This window comes from Arachis ipaensis, chromosome B7 (genome assembly GCF_059453495.1).
Source record: "Arachis ipaensis isolate K30076 ecotype BB chromosome B7, ASM5945349v1, whole genome shotgun sequence".
NCBI lineage: Eukaryota > Viridiplantae > Streptophyta > Magnoliopsida > Fabales > Fabaceae > Arachis > Arachis ipaensis.
In genome coordinates this window covers 128,491,277-128,515,750 of record NC_142442.1, presented here as the reverse complement: position 1 = coordinate 128,515,750, position 24,474 = coordinate 128,491,277, and the positions used below count along the sequence as shown (strand labels likewise).

General features: G+C 37.3%; 1 non-coding gene across 1 annotated transcript; it reads left to right on the top strand.

The window, feature by feature from the left end:
* Positions 1 to 533: 533 nt before the first annotated feature.
* On the top strand, positions 534 to 641 carry LOC148554091 (small nucleolar RNA R71). Its single transcript, XR_015892581.1, has one exon. It is a non-coding gene; the product is annotated as a small nucleolar RNA R71 (small nucleolar RNA).
* Positions 642 to 24,474: the final 23,833 nt, after the last annotated feature.

Below are 24,474 nucleotides of genomic sequence, written 5' to 3'. Positions count from 1 at the left end.
TGAGAAGATGATGGAAAAGGTTTACTATTGTTAAACCTGTTTCTTCCACCATTATTAAAGCCTTGTTGAGGCTTTTGTTGATCCTTCCATGAGAGATTTGGGTGATTTCTCCATGAGGGATTATATGTATTTCCATATGGTTCACCCATGTAATTCACCTCTGCTATTGCAGGGTTTTCAGGATCATAAGCTTCTTCTTCAGAAGATGCCTCTTGAGTACTGTTGGATGCAGCTTGTATTCCATTCAGACTCTGAGAAATCATATTGACTTGCTGAGTCAATATTTTATTCTGAGCCAATATAGCATTCATAGTATCAATTTCAAGAACTCCCTTCTTCATAGGCGTCCCATTACTCACAGGATTCCTCTCAGAAGTGTACATGAACTGGTTATTAGCAACCATGTCAATGAGTTCTTGAGCTTCTGCAGGCGTTTTCTTTAGGTGAATGGATCCACCTGCAGAAGTATCCAATGACATCTTAGCTAATTCAGACAGACCATCATAGAATATATCCAGGATGGTCCATTCTGAAAGCATGTCAGAAGGACACTTTTTGGTCAGTTCCTTGTATCTCTCCCAAGCTTCACAGAGGGATTCACCTTCTTTCTGTCTGAAGGTTTGAACATCCACTCTAAGCTTACTCAGCTTTTGAGGAGGAAAGAACTTGGCTAAGAAAGCCTTGACCAGCTTATCCCAAGAGTTCAGGCTATCCTTAGGTTGAGAGTCCAACCATACTCTAGCTCTGTCTCTTACAGCAAAAGGAAAAAGCATGAGCCTGTAGACTTCAGGATCTACTCCATTAGTCTTAACAGTATCACATATCTGCAAGAATTCAGTTAAGAACTGAAAAGGATCTTCAGATGAAAGTCCATGAAACTTGTAGTTCTGCTGCATCAGAGAAACTAATTGAGGTTTCAGCTCAAAATTGTTTGCTCCAATGGTAGGGATGGAGATGCTTCTTCCATGTAAATTGGAATTAGGTGCAGTAAAGTCACCAAGCATCCTCCTTGCATTATTGTTGTTGGGTTCGGCTGCCATCTCCTCTTCCTGTTTGAAATTTTCAATAAGGTTGTCTCTGGATTGTTGTAATTTAGCTTCTCTTAGTTTTCTCTTCAGAGTCCTTTCAGGTTCTGGATCAGCTTCAACAAGAATGCCTTTTTCCTTGTTCCTGCTCATAAGAAAGAGAAGAGAACAAGAAAAGAAGAGGAATCCTCTATGTCACAGTAAAGAGGTTCCTTATTGTTAGTAGAAGAAGAAAAGGAATAGGGGTGAAGAAGAATAAAGAATCCAAACACAAAGGTAAGGATAGGAGCAGTGATGTGAGATGAAGAGAAGTGTTAGTAGATGAATAAATAATTAGAAGGAGATGAGGGAGAAGGATTTTCGAAAATTATTTTTGAAAAAGAGTTAGTGATTTTCGAAAATAGTTTTTGAAAAAGGTTAGTAATTTTTTGAAAATTAAAATAAAAAATTAAAATAATTAGTCAATAAAATAGAAATTTTGAAAAAGAGGGAAGATATTTTCGAAAATTAGAGAGAGAGAGAGTTAGTTAGGTAGTTTTGAAAAAGATAAGAAACAAACAAAAAGTTAGTTAGTTAGTTGAAACAAATTTTGAAAAGATAAGGAGTTAGGAAGTTAGAAAAGATATTTTGAAATCAAGTTTTTGAAAAAGATATGATTGAAATTAGTTTTGAAAAAGGTTTGATTTTTAAAATCACAATTAATGACTTGATTCACAAGAAATCATGAGATATGATTCTAGAACTTAAAGTTTGAATCTTTCTTAACAAGCAAGTAACAAACTTGAAATTTTTGAATCAAAACATTAATTGATGATGTTATTTTCGAAAATTATGAGATAAAATTAAGAAAAATGAAAAAGATTTGATTTTTGAAAAAGATAAGATTTTTAAATTGAAAATTTGATTTGACTCATAAAAACAACTAGATTTTAAAAATTTTTGAAAAAGTCAAATCTAATTTTTGAAATTTTAAGAGAGAAAAAGGGGAAGATATTTTTTTGATTTTTGAATTTTTAATGATGAGAGAGAAAAAACATGAAAATGATGTAATGCATGAAAATTTTGGATCAAAACAATGAATGCATGCAAAAATGCTATGAATGTCAAGATGAACACCAAGAACACTTTGAAGATCATGATGAACATCAAAAATATATTTTTGAAAAATTTTTAATGCAAAGAAAACATGCAAGACACCAAACATAGAAATCTTTAATGCTTAGGCACTAAGAATTCAAGAATGCATATGAAAAACATCATACAACACAAAACAATATAATATGAAGATCAATCAAGAAGGTTTTATCAAGAACAACTTGAAGATCATGATGAATGCAATGCATGAATGCAATTTTCGAAAAATGCAAGATGAGTATGCAATTGACACCAAACTTGAAGTTGACTCAAGACTCAAACAAGAAACACAAAAAATATTTTTTTGATTTTTATGATTTTATGATTTTTTTTTGTATTTTTATTTTATATTTTTCGAAAATCATTTGAAAAAGAAAAATAAGGATTCCAAAATTTTTTAATATGAATTCCAGGAATCTTACAATCTTAATCTAAAGCTCCAATCTGAGGGTTAGACATGGCTTAATAGCCAGTCAAGCTTTAGCATGAATATGGGAGTAATTCATTCAATTTTAAGCCAAAACCTCTGTCCAAAAGAATTTAGACATGGTTTTATAGCCAGCATGCTTCAACATGCTTCATGAAACTCTAGAATTCATTCTTAAAAATTTTGAAGAAAAATATATTTTCGAAAACATTTTTATTTTAAAAATTTTTTTCAAAAACAAAGGAGAAATTTTTTTGAAAGATTTTTGAAAAATTTTTTGAAAATAAAACAAAAAGAAAATTACCTAATCTGAGCAACAAGATGAACCGTCAGTTGTTCAAACTCGAACAATCCCCGGCAACGGCGCCAAAAACTTGGTGCACGAAATTGTGATCATCAATGGCGCCATCAACATGGTACGCTCAATTGTAATCCCAACTTTTTTATCACAACTTCGCACAACTAACCAGCAAGTGCACTGGGTCGTCCAAGTAATAAACCTTACGCGAGTAAGGGTCGATCCCACGGAGATTGTTGGTATGAAGCAAGCTATGGTCATCTTGTAAATCTCAGTCAGGCGGATATAGAATGGTTATGGAGTTTTCAAATATTAGTAACAAAATAGGGATAGAGATACTTATGTAAATCCTTGGTGAGAATTTCAGATAAATGCATGGAGATGCTTTTGTCCCTCTAAACCTCTGCTTTCCTGCTGTCTTCATCCAATCAGTCTTACTCCTTTCCATGGCTGGCTGTATGTAAGGACATCACCTTTGTCAATGGCTACTTTTGATCCACTCTGGAAAATGGTCCGATGCGCTATCACTGCATGGCTAATCGTCTGGAGGCATCACCCTTGTCAATGGCTGCATCCTATCCTCTTGTGAAAATGGTCCATATGCTCTGTCATAGCACGGCTAATCATCTGAGGTTCTCGATCATACTGGAATAGGATTCACCCTCCTTTTGCGTCTGTCACTACGCCCAGCACTCGTGAGTTTGAAGTTCGTCACAGTCATTCAATCCCAGAGTCCTACTCGGAATACCACAGACAAGGTTTAGACTTTTCGGACTCTCATGAATTCCGCCATCAATCTAGCTTATACCACGAAGATTCTGATTAAGAGATCCAAGAGATACTCATTCAATCTAAGGTAGAACGGAAGTGGTTGTCAGGCACGCGTTCATAGGGAATGATGATGATTGTCACGTTCATCACATTCAGGTTGAAGTGCGAATGAATATCTTAGAAGCAGAATAAGTTGAATTGAATAGAAAAATAGTAGTACTTTGCATTAATCTTTGAGGAACAGCAGAGCTCCATACCTTAATCTATGGAGTGCAGAAACTCAGCCGTTGAAAATACATAAGTGAAAGGTCCAGGCATGGCCGAATGGCCAGCCCCTCTGATCTAAGAACTAGGCGTCCAAAGATGTCTAATACAATAGTAAAAAGTCCTATTTATAATAAACTAGCTACTAGGGTTTACAGAAGTAAGTAATTGATGCATAAATCCACTTCCGGGGCCCACTTGGTGTGTGCTTGGGCTGAGCTTGAATGTTACACGTGCAAAGGCTCTTTCTGGAGTCGAACGCCAGGTTGTAACGTATTTCTGGCGTTCAACTCTGGTTTGTGACTTGTTTCTGGCGTTTAACTCCAGACAGCAGCATAGAACTGGCGTTCAACGCCCTTTTACGTCGTCTAAACTCGTTCAAAGTATGGACTATTATATATTGCTGGAAAGCCCTGGATGTCTACTTTCCAACGCAATTAAAAGCGCGTCATTTTGAGTTCTTTAGCTCCAAAAAATCTACTTTGAGTGCAGGGAGGTCAGAATCCAACAGCATCAGTAGTCCTTCTTCAACCTCTGAATCTGATTTTTGCTCAAGTCCCTCAATTTCAGCCAGAAAATACCTGAAATCACAGAAAAACACACAAACTCATAGTAAAGTCCAGAAATGTGAATTTAACATAAAAACTAATGAAAAAATCCCTAAAAGTAACTAGATTCTACTAAAAACATACTAAAAATAATGCCAAAAAGCGTATAAATTATCCGCTCATCACCCATCAACAAAAAAAAATTATTTTTTAATGGTTTTTGACCTAAAAATGGTATTTTTTGTCAAAATATTTTTCAAAAAATAAAATAAAATGATAAACGGGCTGACCATAAATGGTCCGGGCTAGAAAATTTTGGTCCGCGAATAAAGCGGACTTAAACGGGCCAGCCCGTTTAACCAGCGGACTTAACGGGCCGGGCTAGCCCGTTTGACAGCCCTATGACTATGTAGTATTTTTTGCTAAACACACAAGAGAAAGGAATAATATCCAGATTTTTTTTACGAGTGCATTATGAGTTATTAAGCTTATTGCATCAGTTTAATATACAAGTTTAGCTGGAATAAATCGCATCATATCAATTTACTACATAAGGCTGAAGATCACATTGCTGGAATATTTCCAAACTTGGGTTGGTGATAGTATGCGTCAAGTTTTTAATTTAATTATTTAATTTCGATTATTTTTCTTTTTCTATTTATAGTATTGGGTTTGGGGGTTAGATTATTCTATTCTATGGGTGTGGTCCCAAACGGTTAGATTATTAGATGAATAAAATTGTGTCATGTACTGAATTTAACGGCCTAAACATGCTATAATTATGAATAAGGTTCATAGCACAGAATGAATTTTGATCTTATATAAAAAAATGATAACTTATATATATCCTTCTCAAGGAGGATACCAAGGCTCTGATACCATGATAAAATTGTGAAACAATAGGAAAAGCAAAGAAAAGAACTTTTATTGATTATTTATTGAATGATTGAATTGTATTGAAGTGTGTTGTAAATAATGAGGGTAAAACTAAATATATATATAACATTGTTCTATGAAAGATAAAAGCAAATAAAGATAAGATAAAGATAAGATAAGATAAGATAATAAATACAAAAATTGTAATTGAATTTATGTATTCTGTTGGGCTAAATTTGTGGGCCACGAGACTTCTTTATTGTTGTCATGGGCTAAGGTGGGAGAGTAATTTAATACGCTCCTTGAAAACTGTGGTTCTATACTTCATCCAGGATAAGCCGGCATTACTTGAGGAGGAGACACATGAGGGGGAAGAGGAGGATGATCGATAAGAATAATACACCTTTCACCCATATGCAGTAGTCAGAGTGGCATGCTTTTTTCTCCGTAAATGGAACGTATTTTCGTAATTCACGAACGCAGAGAAGTAACCCATCAAGTTTTCCACTGTCATGAAGAATGTAGAGAACGTGTTTGCCAGTCCGATCTTCCGTTCGTTGCGGCTGGCAAGGTCAATAAAGAAGGCTTGGCAGGAGGCCTTGGTCAACACGATCGAGGCGTCCAACATCCAGAATCCGATCATAAAAATGACTATGGTGCGTGGCAGAATTTTCTTGGAGAGGTTGTCGCCAAAGGCATAGCCGATGTCTGCGGCGAAACCTATCGCCAAAAGAGCTATGGTGATGGAGATGGCACCGGCAATGATAAAAAGACAGTGGCGCCTGCATCGGATTCTATACTATGTAATGGCGGGTTGGAGAACAAAGCAGTAAAAGAGATCCATCTATCTGGCACTCCGAGAATGTGGTAAATGGGTGGTAGCCAAAACATCTGTATAGCCGAAATAAAGTAGAGTCCAATGGAGATGGAGGCTACTATAAATAACTTCCAAATTGAGCATGGCTGTGCCGGTGGTGATCCGGATTCCAACTGCACTGGTGAGCTCATGACTCAGACTATGCAGTATTTTTTGCTAAACACACATGAGAAAGGAATAATATCCAGATTTTTTTTACGAGTGCATTATGAGTTATTAAGCTTGTTGCATTAGTTTAATATACAAGTTTAGCTGGAATAAATCGCATCACATTAATTTATTACATAAGGCTGAAGATCACATTACTGGAATTTTTCAAACTAGGGTTGGTGATAGTATGCATCAAGCTTTCAATTCAATTGTTTAATTTCGATTATTTTTCTTTTTCTATTTATAGTATTTGGTTTGGGGGGGTGGGTTAGATTATTCTATTCTATGGGTGTGGTCCCAAACGTTTATTTTATTAGAGGAATAGAATTGTGTCATGTAATGAATTTTACGGCCTAAACACGCTGTAATTATGAGTAAGGTTCATAGCACAGAATGAATTTTGATCTTATAGAAAAAATGATAACTTATATATCCTTCTCAAGGAGGATACCAAGGCTCTGATACCATGATAAAATTGTAATTGAATTTATTTATTCTGTTGGACTGAATTTGTGGGCCACGAGACTTCTTTATTGTTGTCATGGGCTAAGGTGGAAGAGTAATTTAATACGCCCCCGCAAGCTGGTGGATGGAAGATGTCAATAATCCACAGCTTGGGTAAGTTCTGATGAAATTGTTGAGAAAAGCGCGTCTGACGTGGTGACGCAGAGGAAGATGCGTGCGGCGGAGCTTGAGCTGCCGGCGGCAAAAATATAAAAGGAGATGCTGTGCTTGAGCCGCGATCTTTAAAAGGAAAAATGAAAAAATAAGCGCGTAGAGCGCAATAAGAGAGGGCGCATAGAGCGCGATAAGAAAGAGAGCGCATAGAGCGCGATAAGAGTGGAGATGGAACTGCTAAAACAGAATGCAGACGGAATTGCCGGAAGAAAAGAGGCGCAGACGAAATTGCTAGTAAAGAACCTGGATAACCAAAACTGTGGTAGGATTTTCACTTGGATGCATGTAACTAAATCTATGATTATTTATTGTGGGAGGAGGTTGAAAAAAGAAGCATGGTGATTTCTCACCGAAAAAATGATAACTTATATATCCTTTTCAAGGAGGATACCAAGGCTCTGATACCATGATAAAGTTGTGAAACAATAGGAAAAGCAAAGAAAAGAACTTTTATTGATTATTGATTGAATGATTGAATTGTATTGAAGTGTGTTGTAAACTATGAGGGTAAAACTAAATATATATAGAAAATTGTTCTATGAAAGATAAAAGCAAATAAAGATAAAATAAGAGCAACTAAAGATAAGATAAAGATAAGATAAGATAAGATAAGATAAGATAATAAAGACTAAAATTGTAATTGAATTTATGTATTTTGTTAGGCTGAATTTGTGAGCCACGAGACTTCTTTATTGTTGTCATGGGCTAAGGTGGGAGAGTAATTTAATACACTCCTTGAAAACTGTGGTTCTATACTTCATCCGGGATAAGCCGACATTACTTGAGGAGGAGAAACGTGAGGGGGAAGAGGAGGATGATCGATAAGAATAATATGCCTTTCACCCATATGCAGTAGTCAGAGTGGCATGCTTTTGTCTCCATGAATGGGAACGTATTTTCGTAATTCACGAATGCAGAGAAGTAACCCATCAGGTTTCCCACTGCCATGAAGAATGTGGAGAACATGTTTGCCAGTCTGATCTTCTGTTCGTCGCGGCTGGCAAGGTCAATAAGGAAGGCTTGGCAGGAGGCCTTGGTCAACACGATCGAGGCGTCCAACATCCAGAATCCGATCGTAAAAATGACTATGGTGCGTGGCAGAATTTTCTTGGAGAGGTTGTCGCCAAAGGCATAACCGATGTCTGCGGTGAAGCTTATCGCCAAAAGAGCTTTGGTGATGGAGATGGCACCAGCAATGATAAAAAGATGGTGGCGCCTGCATCGGATTCTATAGTAGGTAATGGCGGGTTGGAGAACAAAGCTGCAAAAGAGATCCATCTGTCTGGCACTCTGAGAATGAGGTAAATGAGTTGTAGCCAAAATATTTGTATAGCCGAAATAAAGTAGAGTCCAATGGAGATGGAGGCTACTGTAAATAGCTTCCAAATTGAGCATAGCTGTGCCAGTGGTGACCCGGATTCCAACTGCACTGGTGAGCTCATGACTATAGGACCGTCAAAATGGGCTAAACCCATCGGGCCATCCCGTTTATCTATTTAAATGGGCGGGCTTTGCCTCTAAAAATAAGCCCGTTTAAATTTCGGGCTAAACGGGCTGAGCCCGATTAACCCGAAAAAAATGACGTGTTAAACAGGCTAGCCTGAGGGCTAAACGGGTCGCCTGTTTATTTTTTTTTTTTAGATTTTTTTTAAATAAAGTAGCACTTTTAGCTAATATTTCTCCCGATCCGACCCGAAAATCTTACCCATCAACAAAAAAATATTATTTTTTAATTGTTTTTGACCTAAAAGTGGTATTTTTTGTCAAAATATTTTTCAAAAAATAAAATAAAATGATAAACGGGCTGACCATAAACGGTCCGGGCTAGAAAATTTTGGCTCACGAATAAAGCGGACTTAAACGGGCCAGCCCGTTTAACCCCCGGACTTAACGGGCTGGGCCTAAAGGGGCTGGACTAGCCCGTTTGACAGCCCTATGACTATGTAGTATTTTTTGCTAAACACACAAGAGAAAGGAATAATATCCAGATTTTTTTACGAGAGCATTGAGTTATTAAGCTTGTTGCATCAGTTTAATATACAAGTTTAGCTGGAATAAATCGCATCACATTAATTTACTATAAGGCTGAATATCACATTACTGAAATTTTCCAAACTAGGGTTGGTGATAGTATGCATCAAGCTTTCAATTTAATTATTTAATTTCAATTATTTTTCTTTTTCTATTTATAGTATTGGGTTTGGGGGGTTAGATTATTCTATTCTATGGGTGTGGTCCCAAACGGTTAGATTATTAGATGAATAGAATTGTGTCATATAATGAATTTAACAGCCTAAACACGCTGTAATTATGAATAAGGTTCATAGCACAGAATGAATTTTGATCTTATATAAAAAAATTATAACTTATATATCCTTCTCAAGGAGGATACCAAGGTTCTGATACCATGATAAAATTATAATTGAATTTATGTATTCTGTTGGGCTGAATTTGTGGGTCACGAGACTTCTTTATTGTTGTCATGGGCTAAGGTGGGAGAGTAATTTAATACGCCCCCTCAAGCTGGTGGATGGAAGATGTCAATAATCCACAGCTTGGATAAGTTCTGATGAAATTGTTGAGAAAAGCGCGTCTGACGTGGTGACGCAGAGGAAGATGCGTGCGGCGGAGTTTGAGCTGACGGCGGCAAAAATATAAAAGAAGATGCTGTGCTTGAGCAGCGATCTTTAAAAGAAAAAATGAAAAAATAAGCGCGTAGAGCGCAATAAGAGAGGGCGCATAGAGCGCAATAAGAATGCAGATGGAACTGCTAAAACAGAATGCAGATTAAACTGCTGAAACAAAATGCAGATGGAACTACCGGAAGAAAGGAGGCGCAGACGAAATTGTTGGTAAAGAACCTGGATAACCAAAGCTGTGGTAGGATTTTCACTTGGATGTATGTAACTAAATCTATGATTATTTATTGTGGGAGGAGGTTGAAAAAAGAAGCATGGTGATTTCTCACCGAAAAAATGATAACTTATATATCCTTCTCAAGGAGGATACCAAGGCTCTGATACCATGATAAAATTATGAAACAATAGGAAAAGCAAAGAAAAGAACTTTTATTGATTATTGATTGAATGATTGAATTGTATTGAAGTGTGTTGTAAACTATGAGGGTAAAACTAAATATATATATATAGAACATTATTCTATGAAAGATAAAAGTAAATAAAGATAAGATAAGAGCAACTAAAGATAAGATAAAGATAAGATAATAAAGACTAAAATTGTAATTGAATTTATGTATTCTGTTGGGCTGAATTTGTGGGCCACGAGACTTCTTTATTGTTGTCATGGGCTAAGGTGGGAGAGTAATTTAATACGCTCCTTGAAAACTGTAGTTCTATACTTCATCTGGGATAAGCTGGCATTACTTGATTAGGAGACACGTGAGGGGGAAGTGAAGGATGATCGATAAGAATAATACGCATTTCACCCATATGTAGTAGTCAGAGTGGCATGCTTTTGTCTCCGTGAATGGGAACGTATTTTCGTAATTCACGAACGCAGAGAAGTAACCCATCAGGTTTCCTACTGCCATGAAGAATGTGGAGAACATATTTGCCAGTCTGATCTTCCGTTCGTCGCGGCTGGCAAGGTCAATAAGGAAGGCTTGGCAGGAGGCCTTGGTCAACACGATCGAGGCGTTGCGTCCAACATCCAGAATCCGATCGTAAAAATGACTAGGGTGCGTGGCAGAATTTTCTTGGAGAGATTGTCGCCAAAGGCATAGCCGATGTCTGCGGCGAAGCCTATCGCCAAAAGAGTTATGGTGATGGAGATGGCACCGGCAATGATATAAAGACGGTGGCGCCTGCATCGGATTCTATAGTAGGTAATGGCGGGTTGGAGAACAAAGCTGTAAAAGAGATCCATCTATCTGGCACTCCGAGAATGTGGTAAATGGGTAGTAGCCAAAACATCTGTATAGCCGAAATAAAGTAGAGTCCAATGGAGATGGAGGCTACTGTAAATAGCTTCCAAATCGAGCATGGCTGTGCCGGTGGTGACCCGGATTCCAACTGCACTGGTGAGCTCATGACTATAGGGCCGTTAAAATGGGCTAAACCCATTGGGTCAGCCTGTTTATCCGTTTAAATGGGCGAGCTTTGCCTCTAAAATTAAGCCCGTTTAAATTTCGGGCTAAACGGGCTGAGCCCGAATAACCCCAAAAAAATGACGGGTTAAACGGGCTAGCCCGCGGCTAAACAGGTGGCCCGTTTAAATTTTTTTTTACATTTTTTTAAAAAAAGTAGCACTTTTAGCTAATATTTCTGCCGATCCGACCCGAAAATATGACCCATCAAGAAAAAAATTTTATTTTTTAATGGTTTTTGACCTAAAAGTGGTATTGTTTGTCAAAATATTTTTCAAAAAATAAATTAAAATGATAAATGGGCTGGCCCGTTTAACCCATTGGGCTGACCATAAACGGTTTGGGCTAGAAAATTTTGGCCTGCGAATAAAGCGGGCTTAAACGGGCCAGCCCGTTTAACCAGCGGGCTTAACGGGCCGGGCCTAAATGGGTCGGGCTAGCCCGTTTGACATCCCTATAGTCTTTCCATAGGAGTTGACTAGGACTTGAGGATCAAATTGATTAGTCCACTTGACTTTTCTTTATTTAGTAAGGGTTAACTAAGTGGGAGCAATAAACAATTCTCATCACACCTGATAAGGATAACTAGGATGGAATTTCCAATCCTCATACCTTGCAATGGTTTTTATGATAATTAAGATTTAATTTCCTACCAATTTATTTTCCTGTCCCCTATTTCAAAAACCCAAAAATATACCCTTTTCTATAACCAATAATAATTTATACTTTCCTGCAATTTCTTGAGAGACGACTCAAGGTTTAAATACTTCGGTTATAAATTTTATTGGGTTTTGTTACTTGTGACAACCAAATTTTTGTACGAAAGGATTTTTGTTGGTTTAGAAACTATATCTACAACACGATTATTTTTATAAAATTCTTTACTAGCAGGAATCTAATTGTCAAAATGGCGCCATTGCCGGGGAATTGCAAACGTGTGCCTTATTATTGGTTATTGTAAATATTTGCTTTTTACTTGTTTGTTTTTATTTTTGTTTTTATTTTTGCTTTTTAATAAATTAAGAGGTTATTGGTTTTTATTTAGTTATTAAAAATTTTTCAAAAATTTGTTTTTCGTGTTCATCTTGACCTTCAAGTTGTTCTTAGTTGTTCTCTTCGTTTTGATCTAAAAATTTTAAGTTTGGTGTCATTTTATTATTTTTCTCTTTCTTCATTTAATTCAAAAATATCTTTTCTCTTTATTTTAATTGAATTTTCAAAATTTGCATAAAAAAAAATTTCAGATTTCTATTTTAAAATTTTTATCTTATCTTATCTTAGTTTTAAATTTCAAAATTCAAATCTTTTTCAAAAATCATATCTTTTTCAAAACCTTATCTTATTTCAAAATTCAAAAATTCAAAATTCAAAATTTAAAAATTCAAAATTCAAAATTTAATTTTCAAATTCAAAATTTAAAATTCAATAACCTTTTAATTTAAATTTAAATTTATTTTTATTTTCATTTTTAATTTTTATTTGCTATTTTGAGTTCTCACCCCCATCGCTTTAAGTTTGGTTCCAATGCTGTTGTAAAGAATGGAAATTATAACAGGAACATGCATCAAGGTCGAAATAATCAAAGATGGAAGGAGTAACGAGGATCTGATCAACCCTTTCAGTAACCATTCCTTCCAAAGTACCATGGACAACGACCATCCTACAATGCATGCCAAGACAATAGTTATGGTGGACCCTTTCGTGACAACCAACAACCACCAAATTACTATGGTCAAGAGCCATTCCAAGGTGCATACCAAGATGATAGATATGGTGGACCCTCTTGTAGTTACCAATAAGCCCCATCATATGCTAATGAACTACCTCCTCAACATAGCTTTGAACCACCATACTCACAAGCCACCTATAACCATTCACCTCTATATGACCCTAATCCTTATCCACCACACCAACCACCATATGAACCACACCCAGAACCACCACCTCAATTTCACCATCTCCATATCCTTATCAAGAAGAACCACCTTCCTATTATGAACCCTTTCTCCAAAATAATGAACCCTCCTACCCACCCCAACCTCTATTGGATAACAACGCCCTTAGTACTATGCTCCAAGGGCAAGAAGAGATGAAAAAGAGTGTGCTAAATTTCGCAGCCGCCTTAGGCGAGTTAATGAATCGATTAGCTTCCCAACGTTCAGACACTCAAGGAACTCCCACGGCTTCATATGGAGAATCTACTGAAGAACGCAGCATGAAGGAGAAGCTAGAAACTCCGGTGGACAGTGAGCGGCATGAATTTGTATTGGAACAATTGGAGGAAGCCGTAATCATTGAAGAGGAAAAAGTGGTCAAAGACTTAGGAGATGCGAAACGTCCATGGGAAAGCCCAGTCATAGAACCTCACTCCAAGAAGCTTGAAATTGATGTTGAGGAGGGTATACAACCTCCAAGCATATCATGGTTGAAGACTTTGAAGAGGTTGATCAAGAGATGGATTCAATCATTGATGAATTCTTATCTGCAATTGAATCCTCTCCCATTGGACTTGACATGGAGATTAAAGAAGAAGAAGCACAACCTCCCATGCCCTTGGTGAACAATGAAGAAGAGATTGAATTGGAAGAAAACTACCAAGAGGAAGAGATTGATATTGAAGAAGCTTGCAAAGAGGTGGAAATTGTCAAAGAAGAGCACAAGGGAATTGAGCTGGAAATCACCTTGCCAAAGTTGTTGGAGACCTCTCCCCCAAAGCCATCACCATCCATCCCTTCATTCAAGTGGGTAAATCTCTCATCTCTAACCTTAATTAGCTCACTTGAATATGCTTTGCTTGAGACAGATGGTCAGCTCAGAGCTCTTTTTGGCTTTAAGAGTAAGAGGGAGATGGTTAGTAATAGGAGTCATCATGCAAGATTCAATATGGTGGAAAGTTCAAAGTTTAAATGCGAAAGTTGGTGTAAAGCTCAACTGAATGGGTCTAGGAAGTTGTTTGGCCGCTTTAGTGAGAATTTAGATTGCCTGCTACCCGGTTGGAACACTAATGATCAACAAGAAGACGGGTGCAAAAGCAAGGTTTGTGACCCCGGAATTCATTCTGGCAATCAACACTCTTGGGGCCTTGTCACTTGCTTTAACTTGCTTGAAGGCTTTCTGCGCCTAGTTTGGGATCCCGGAGGCCATTGGAATTACAAACATTGGTGGAGATTTCTGGATGAGTTCAAGCACAAGCCACCATAACAAAGGACTCCCCAAATGTCCAACTTAAGGACTTTAACTAAAAGTGCTAGGTGAGAGACAACCCACCATGGTATGATCGTTCCTTTTCTTCAATTTTGATTTTATTTCATTTTGTTTGTTTTTGAATTTTATTTTATTCTATTTTCATTGAACCTGGAATTATTCATAGCATCCACACTATCATTGCATTTTGCATCCTGCATAAAAAAAAAACATGCACATGACGCGTAAGCGTCGCTGACGCGTCCGCGTCACAGGTGCGTTGGGAAGAAAAGAAAGTTGAACAGAAAGTCACGCGAAAGCGTGGCTGGAGGCGCGCCTTAGGCATAACCATTCCCATGCGACCGCGTCGCTGATGCGGCCGCGTCATTTTTGAAAACATGCCTCCCACGCGTCCGCGTCACCCACGCGAACGCGTGCCCTGCAAAATCGACGTAAAAATGTGTTCGGCAGTAAGTTATGATGGAGTGGGGATGGAACCATGCTAGAAGCACAAGCCCTACCACACGAACGCGTGCCCCACGCGTCCGCGTCATTTTTAAAAGAAAGGCCATTCACGCGTGCGCGTCACCCATTCGCACGCGTCACCCACGCGCACGCGTCACCCTGAATTTTGGCAATATGCGCTTGAGCCAGAGAGTTGCGCGAACGCGAGGCTGCTCTCGCCACCAGCACAAATCAAGTCACGCGTCCGCGTGACCGACGCGTCCGCGTTGCATGCGACGCACAGTTTATCTAGATCAGTGCCAAAATCTTATCTTTTCTTCCCCAATCCTAATTTTTCCTTCCCTCTTTCTTACTTACCTCCTCTTCCTTTCTTTCACTTCTCATTCTTTTTCACCTTCATTCTATTTTACTTAATTTATTTACATACTTTCATTCATTACATTTTAATTTTGTGCATATTTTTACTTTTTTTTCTAAATTTATTACTTTTCTGTTGGTGTTGAATTTTCTTATTTAACTGTTGCATCTTCTCTTGAATTATTTTGGGTGCTTAGTGACTTGTTTTATTCTGATTGGGTAATATTATTTAAATCAATGCCAATCTTTTATATCTGTATTACTTTTGCATTGACATGAATTTATATTATCTCTCCTTACCCACTCTCTTCCCCATTGTTACAAATTATGCACCACTGGCATACCATGTGCTTCTATTATTTTCTCACTTACATGTTGTAGCTACCATGTAATTGAGACCCCATTATTTGGCATTAACCCACCCATAATTTATTTATTTTCTTCTCTTTATTCCTGGGTTACTTTTCTTCTTTTCCTCTACTTTCAGGCTGGCCACCAAGAAAGAGAAAGGAAAAGCTTCTAAATGGGGAAACAGACAAGTTCCATCTGCACAATCTTTGGAGAAAAGCATCAGTTGAAGCAGCCCGTCCACCTGCACATCTTAGCATGCACCGAGGACGGTGCAATCTTTAAGTGTGGGGAGGTCGATACCGACTTCCAGGGATTAGTTACCTTCTTTTCAACACCAATACTCTATTTTCTTTGTTTGTTCAATGTTACATTGCATAATAGATTGCATGTGTAGTTGATTGTTTGCATTTAAGTACTACTTGGTTGAAAAATAATAAGTTTCTTTTTAAGACCCTATTTTTGAAAAATTTCACTAATTTAAATTAAAAAAATTAAAATTTTCTATGTGTTAAATTTGTTTGAAGATCGTAAATTGGAACATAGTTTTTGAGCTAAAGAACACACAACCTGTGAGATTTTAAGCTTATTTATATGGTTACATTATTTAACCATAAATTTTTATTCTTGTGTGTTTTCTTCTCTATAACTGCAATCTATATTTTGTTCCATTCTATATGTCCATTATTTAGTATATTTACATGCTTGCATATGATTGAGGCTATTATTTGTTTAGCTCACTTATCCCAAATAAGCTTATCCTTTTAATTACCTTTGTTAGCCACTTTGAGCCTTTTAATCCCCATTTGTTCTATATTTTACCACATCACTAGCCTTAAGCGAAAAAATAAATTAAATATCTCAATTGAATCTTTGGTTAGCTTAAGATAGAGGTTGTGCATCAACTAAGTGTGGGAAAACTGTGGGAACATGGGTTAATAAGGGAATATATCATGTTTCTAATTTTGAATATTGGGAAATTTGGGTACCTACTCATGTAAAACAGAAAATTAAAAATTCCATATGCATTGATATGTTATTTTAGTTTTTATGTCTGTATAAAAAAAAGAGAGAAAAAAATATATATATATATATAATATAAATAAGTAAATAAGGGGACAAAATTACCCCAATGTTAAGTTAATAAAAGATCAATGCATATGTGACACAAATTAAAAGAAAAGTTGATACATGAGTATATGATGCAAAAGTGGGAATTATGGGTAGCTATGCATGATTTTAGAAGTTATATAGAATGTATGTATGTTAGGTGATAGCTTAGGTTACTCAAAGATTCATATTTTAGCTCACTTGGCCATACATATATCCTTACCTTTACCTCAGCCCCATTACAACCCTGAAAAGACCTCATGATGTTTGCATTGGTATGCTGAATATTTGTTGATTAGTTAGATGAAGAACAAGGTTGAGAAAGCATGACTAGGGAAGAATAGAGTGACTGACCCTAGACACTTGAGAGTTAGAGTGATATACACTACCAGTAAGGGTTCAGTGCTTAATTCTATGTTCCCTGCTTTCATGAGCTATCTTCTTATAAGTTTACTTGCTTTTTATTGTACGATTTGAATTAGTGGAATTTGGGTTGTATTTGTCTTGAAGAACTTATTCACTTTTAACCAAGTAGGTAGAAACATTTTGCATGTAGTTGCATTCACATAGATAGGTTGCATTGCATACTCTCTATCGTTCCTCTTCACTCCTTTATAGCTTCTCTTGAGCTTAGCATGAGGACATGCTAATGTTTAAGTGTGGAGAGGTTGATAAACCACTATTTTTGGTTTATCTTGTGCTTATTTGACTGGTTTTTATCAAGTCCTAACCCACTTATTCATATGATTCGCATGATCTTACATTCTCCTTCCTGATTTTGTGCTATGATTGAAAACATGCTTCTCTGGCCTTATATTTGCTAATATTAATCTTCTCTTATTACTATTCAATGTCTTGATATGTGCGTTAAGTAATTTCAGAGATTACAGGACAGGAATGACTTAGAGGATGGAAAGGAAGCATGCAAAAGTGGAAGGAATACAAGAAGTTGAAGAAATTGCTAAGCTATCCAGTATGACCCTCTCGCACTAAAACGGTCATAACTTGAGCTACAGAGGTCCAAATGACGCGGTTCCAGTTGCGTTGGAAAGCTAACGTCTGGGGCTTCGATTTGATATATAATTTGCTATAGTGGTCGTACATATAGGCGACGCAAATGCGTGCTCCACGCGACGCATCGCAGTGACGAAAATCAGCGTGGCAGATTTCGCCCCAGCGATTCCTGGGCTATTTTTGACCCAGTTTTCGGCCCAGAAAACACATATTAGAGGCTATAAAGTGGGGGAATCCATCCATAAATTAATACATACTTTTATATTCAATATTTTAGGTTTTAGATGTAGTTTTAGAAAGAGAGAGGCTCTCTCCTCTCTCTTAGGATTTAGGATTAGGATTAGGATTTAGGATTTCTATTATGATTAGGCTACTTCTCTTTATTCCAGGTTCAATGTTCCTTTAATTTATGTTTCTCTTTTAATTTTCTTTATTCTAATGCTTTTATTTGTATTTGACTTATGTTGCCAAATTGGCTTATGAACCTTTTCATGTTAGATTTGAATATTCTATTTAATGCACATTGAGGTATTTCAGATTTAAGATTGCTTTCTTCAAATTTATGTTATTAATACTTTTAATTTAATTTAAATTTATCCCCCTTTGATTTGGTTAAGTAATTGGTAACACTTGAGTTGTCAAACTCAGCAGTTGTTTAAGATTTGGGAATTGCTGATTGATTTGGATCACTCTAAAGCTAGTCTTTCCACAGGAGTTGACTAGGACTTGAGGATCAAATTGATTAGTCCACTTGACTTTCCTTTATTTAGTAAGGGTTAACTAAGTGGGAGAAATAAACAATTCTCATCACACCTGATAAGGATAACTAGGATGGGATTTCCAATTCTCATACCTTGCAATGGTTTTTATGATAATTAAGATTTAATTTCCTGCTCCTATCCCCTATTTCAAAAACCCAAAAATATACCTTTTTCCATAACCAATAATAATTCATACTTCCCTGCAATTCCTTGAGAGACGACCCGAGGTTTAAATACTTCGGTTATAAATTTTATTGGGTTTTGTTACTTGTGACAACCAAATTTTTGTACGAAAGAATTTTTGTTGGTTTAGAAACTATATTTACAACACGATTATTTTTATAAAATTCTTTACTAGTAGGAAATCTAATCGTCATTGGGCTTGACCAGGAAGCCTGAATCCTGTGGACCTTCTTGTCTTTTTTTCTCTCTTTTACAGCATCTTCTAATTGGCCCTATAATGTTCACGAAAAAATTCATTATGATCCATATCCATTTGATATAAAAAAACAGTAGATACAATATCCTCCACAAAGAACTTACAGTTGCATCGGTTACATTAGTGTCAGATACAGTTGTTACAGTTTCATGTTGAACAGCATCATCGGAATTATTTGCAACATTTGTATTAGTGGCAGCTCCATTAGTCACAGATCCAGTTGGTTCCACATTTTGAGTAGTGACAGCGGGGTTAGGATTTTCTTCTTGGACTGAATTTGGCTAAATAGATATGAATGAAACAATTGCTACTGTATCAGACTATGCATGTAAATAATCGATTAACCATTTCAATAGTAGGATATTTAAATCCCTAATAAAAATGCAGATAGACAACTAAATCCTTAAGAATAATGTGAATATACAATTAACTTTGCTTACCTGTGGCTGTGGATTGGGATCAGCAATGGTTTCTTAATTTTCTGGCTGGGGGGCATTGTGAGACAGCGGTACCTCTTCTTGTGTATTATTATTTGATGGGGATCTCATTCTTTTTTTTTCTTTCTTAGTTACTGGAGCTCCTTTTCATGTTTTGGAGTAATGGCAGGATTTGCCACACTTGGTGCAAGTCACCGTGAAGCTTCTCCTAACTTTATTTGTATTTAGCAGTGGCTCAACGCATGTAGCTTTGGAGGCCTAATGGGTCTCTTAAGCTTGGGTGGAATAGATCTTGATCCTTCTGCCCTCTCCCAATATTGCTCACTTGGAGCTGGTTGAACACAATATTGGTATGTAGCATTGAATGAGGTCATTTGTAGCCATGGATGACAATAGTCTTCAGGTCACTCATTTCTCTAGGCTATAGCAGATATAGCATGCACACACGGCATTCCTGACACATACAAGTTAATAACAATAACAAACCAAATCATAAAATCTAGCTAACAAACTATGTCTATATCTAATCCAAAGAGTTCTATGGTTAGGAAGTTTTGATATGACCTGTGAGTTGCCACACATTACATATGCATGTGCTCTGGCCCAGATTTACTGACACCTTCCTCCCATCACACTGAACCTCATATTTGACTCGATCATTATCACCAATCCATTGTGGCTGCCACTTATCACTAGCCTTCTTTAGCATCTCCATCTTCTTTTATTGAACTGGTGCAATATTTCCCTTGTACCTACCCAAAAGTCTCTTGTAATTTGCCATTCTTCTCATAATATAATATCTAAGTTCTTCACATGTAGTCAATACTAGTTTTGCCCTATAATCCACAATGCTTGAGTTCTAGACCTCACATATGTTATTAGTCAAATTATCTACCTTAGGCCAGTGGCTAAGGTATGCTTTGACCCACACAGCAGGCTCAAACTTAGCCAAATAGGCCCATGCTTTCTCATTTATTCTCTTTAGCTTGTCCATACTTGCTTTAACTCAACTGCAGTTGTGCATCTAGCACACTCCTACACAACACCTTTGGTTTGCTTATTTTTGTATTGTTTCAAGAAGTTTTTTCAGATGTGCATCACACAGTTTCTGTGATGTTCATTGGGCATCACCTTCTCGAAGTGCAGGAACCAGACCCTAACAACAAACACATACAATTCAGTATCATAAGCCTAATACAATCAAACCATGCTAACGTGTGAATAATACATTTAAAAATTTTACCTTTTGTTGGTTAGATATAAAGCTCCATCCGTGTGTTTGAACATCTCCCAAATCTTCTAGCAATAGGGTCAGAAACTATTTTCATGTTTCCTTGGTCACTAATGCAACCACAGCATAAGCCACCACATAGAAATGGTTATTTGAATTTTGAGCCATAGCAGATAATAATTGTCCCCCATAATAGCCCTTTAGAAAACACCCGTCCAGCCTAATTAATGGGCGACATTTTGTCTTGAAACCTTGCTTACATGCATCTAGAAAAATATAAAGTCTGTCAAAAAGTGGAGAAGATTGTGGAATTGGCTCAACTCTTAACAAGGCTGTGCTGTGGTGCACAGATTCCCACACTCTGTAACAACTAAACTAGCAAGTGCACTGGGTCGTCCAAGTAATACCTGAGGTGAGTCAGGGTCGATCCCACGAGGATTGTCGGCTTGGATCAAATAGTGGTTATCTTGTAAATCTTAGTTAGGTAGATAGAAAAGTTGTGTAATTCTTTAAGCAAATAAAAGTAAAATAAAGAAAATGTTACTCAATAATTGTGAATCTAATCATAAGAAGATGGTTAAGGCTTCAGAGATGCTTTGTTCTTCTGGATCAATGCTTTCTTACTGTCTACTTTAACTGTGAATGATTTATTCTATAGCAGGCTGTATGTGATCAATGCCAGTTTGAGCGGCCACCAATCTTCCTCTAGGCTGAACACCAGGTTTAGTGCGCATCTAGTCTGAATGAGGGTGAAGCTCCTGTAGTTCATCCCCTTGGTCATCCTACTCAAAACGTCACAGACAAGGTTGAATCTTCCAGATCAGAGAATGCTACACCTTGATTCTAGCCTTTACCACAAAGACCCTAATCTCCCCATACCTCGGCTGAACTGATGTCTTGAGAAGTCCCCAACGAAGTCGTGGATTAGCCGTCTAAGAGACGTATCCTCAAGCTAGTGGTTCATTGATATCCGATGAAAGACGCTCGCTGAACCCATATAGAATAGAGATAACCTTGTTCCAGTTCAACTCATTCATAAGGTTGAAGAACGAAGATACATCTTAGGAGAGGATCAAACACGAATTGAAAATAGAACAGTAATACTTTTATTAATCCATAAAACTCAGCAGAACTCCTAACCTTAACCTAGGAGGTTTAGTGACTCATGCTGATAGAAGAAATACAATGATAAACATGAAAGTGGGCAAGAGTTCTTAACAATAGTGAACTCTTGTCTATATATACTAATCTAATAACTAAGAATTACAGAAATATGACAGACTTAGGCTTGTAGTGCAAAAATCCACTTCCGGGCCCACCTGGTGAGTGTTTGGGCTGAGCTTTAGTGTCTCCCATGTGCTAGAACTCCTTAGGGGCGTTGAACGCTGGCTAAGGGCCCCCTTTTAGGCGTTGGACGCTGGTCACCTCCTTATGGGCGTTGGACACCAGGACTTGGGTAGATGGCTGGTGTTGAACACCAGTTTTAGGCCTTTAATTTCGAAGAAAAGTATGAACTATTATATATTTCTGGAAAGCCCTGAATGTTAGCTTTCCAAAGCCATTGAGAATGCTCCATTTGAACTTTTGTAGCTCCAGAAAAGCTCTTTTGAGTACCCAGAGGTCAGATCCTGAGTGCATCTGCAGTGCTTTCTCTGTCTCTGAATCAGACTTTTGCTCCAACTACTCAATTTCAGCCAGAAAATACCTGAAATTATATAAAAACACAAACTCAAAGTAGAATCAAAAATTTGAATTTTACACTAAAACCTATGAAAACACAATAAAACTTAAACAAACACATGCTAAAAACTATATGAAAATGATGCCAAAAAGCGTATAAAATATCTGCTTATCACAACACCAAACTTAAACTGTTGCTTGTTCCCAAGCAACTAAAAACAAAGTAGGATAAAAAGAAGAGTAAGACACAATAAATTTTGGAGTTTTCAATGAAGCTCAGTTTCAATTAGATGAGCGGGACTTAGTAGCTTTTTGCTTCTGAGTAGTTTTGGCATCTCACTATCCATTGAAACTCAGAAGTGTTGGCCTCTTTAGAAACTTAGAATCCAGATGATATTATTGACTCTCCTAGTTCAGTTTTTTTTATTCTTGAACACAGCTTTTAGAGTCTTGGCCATGGCCCTAAGCACTTTATTTTCTAGTATTATCACCGGATACATAAATGCCACAAACACTTAACTGGGTGAACCCTTTCAGATTGTGATTCAGCTTTGCTAGAATCCCCAGATAGAGGTGTCCAGAGTTCTTAAGCACACTCTTTTTGCTTTGGATCACGACTTTAACTGCTCAGTCTCAAGCTTTTTACTTGACACCTTCACACCACAAGCATATAGTTAGGGACACTGTTCCTTTGGAGTGCTTAGGCCAAGATTTTATTTCTTTTAGGCCCTCCTAACCATTGATGCTCAAAGTCTTGGATCCTTTTACCCTTGCCTTTTGGTTTAAAGGGTTATTGACTTTTTGCTCTTGCCTTTTGGTTTAAAGAGCTATTGCCTTTTTCTGCTTTTTATTTCTTTTCTGCTTGCTTTTTTTTTTCGAATAAGCATATATGCATTTTTTTCTATTACGTCTTTGCTGCTTTTTCTTGCTTCAAGAATCAATTTTTGGATTTTTCAGATTACCAATAATACTTCTCGTTTTTCATCATTCTTTCAAGAGCCAACATTCTTAATTCCAATTTTAAATATGCACTGTTTATTCATACATTCAGAAAACAAAAGCAATGCCACAACATCAAGATAATTGAACTATTCTTATTATATAACTCGAAGATTCATGCATCTTAATTTTCTTTTTCAAATAAAATTTTCTTTTAAGCAATGTGAGAGATATATGGAACATTTTATAACTTTAAGACGTAGATAGAAATGATCATGCAGTAAGAACACGAAAATAGACAATCAAACATAATGAAAAATAGAAAATTGACATAAAAGCAAAGAGTGATGGAACGGGACCACCTTAGTGACCGCGGCTACCACTTCCTCTAGAGAATTCAATAGAGCGCTTGATGTCTTCAATGTCACGCCCTTGTCTCTGTTGTTCTTCCCTCATAGCTCTTTGATCTTCTCTAATTTCATTGAGGATGGTGGAATACTCTTGATGCTCCATCCTTAGCTGATTCATGTTAGAGCTTAATTCTCCCACAGAAGTATGCCATTGATCCCAATAGCTTTGAAGAGGAAAATACATCCCTTGAGGTATCTCAGGGATCTCATGTTGAGGCGGCTCCACATGCCATGTTGTGGTTCATGTGCCGGCTCTCTAGTATGCTCCATCCTTCTTTTAGTGATGGACTTGTCCTCCTCAATTGGAGAGTCACCTTCTATGACAATTCCAACTGAATTGCATAGGTGACAGATAAGATGAGGGAAAGCTAACCTTGCTTGGGTGGAGGGCTTGTCCGCCACTTTGTACAACTCTAGATGTATCACCTCATGTACTTCCACCTCCTCTCCGAGCATGATGCAATGGATCATGATGGCTCGGTCTATGGTCACTTCGGACCGGTTGCTAGTAGGGATGATAGAGCATTAGATGAATTCCAACCATCCTCTAGCTATGGGCTTGAGGTCAGGCCTTCTTAGTTGGATAGGCTTGCCTTGGGAATCCCTTTTCCACTGTGCTCCTTCCACACAGATGTCTGAAAGCACTTAATCTAGCCTTTGATCAAAATTGACTCTTCTAGTGTAAGGATGTGGGTCTCCTTGCATCAAAGGCAAGTTGAATGCCAACCTCACACTTTTCGGGCTAAAGTCTAAGATTCTCCCTCGGACCATGGTGCTCCAATTTTTAGGATGTGGGTTCACACTAATGTCATGATTTTTCATGACCCATGCATTAGTATAGAACTCTTGCACTATTAATATCCCAACCTCTTAGATAGGATTGGTTAGGACTTTCCAATCTCTTCTCCAGATTTTATGTCGGATCTCCGGATACTCATTTTTCTTAA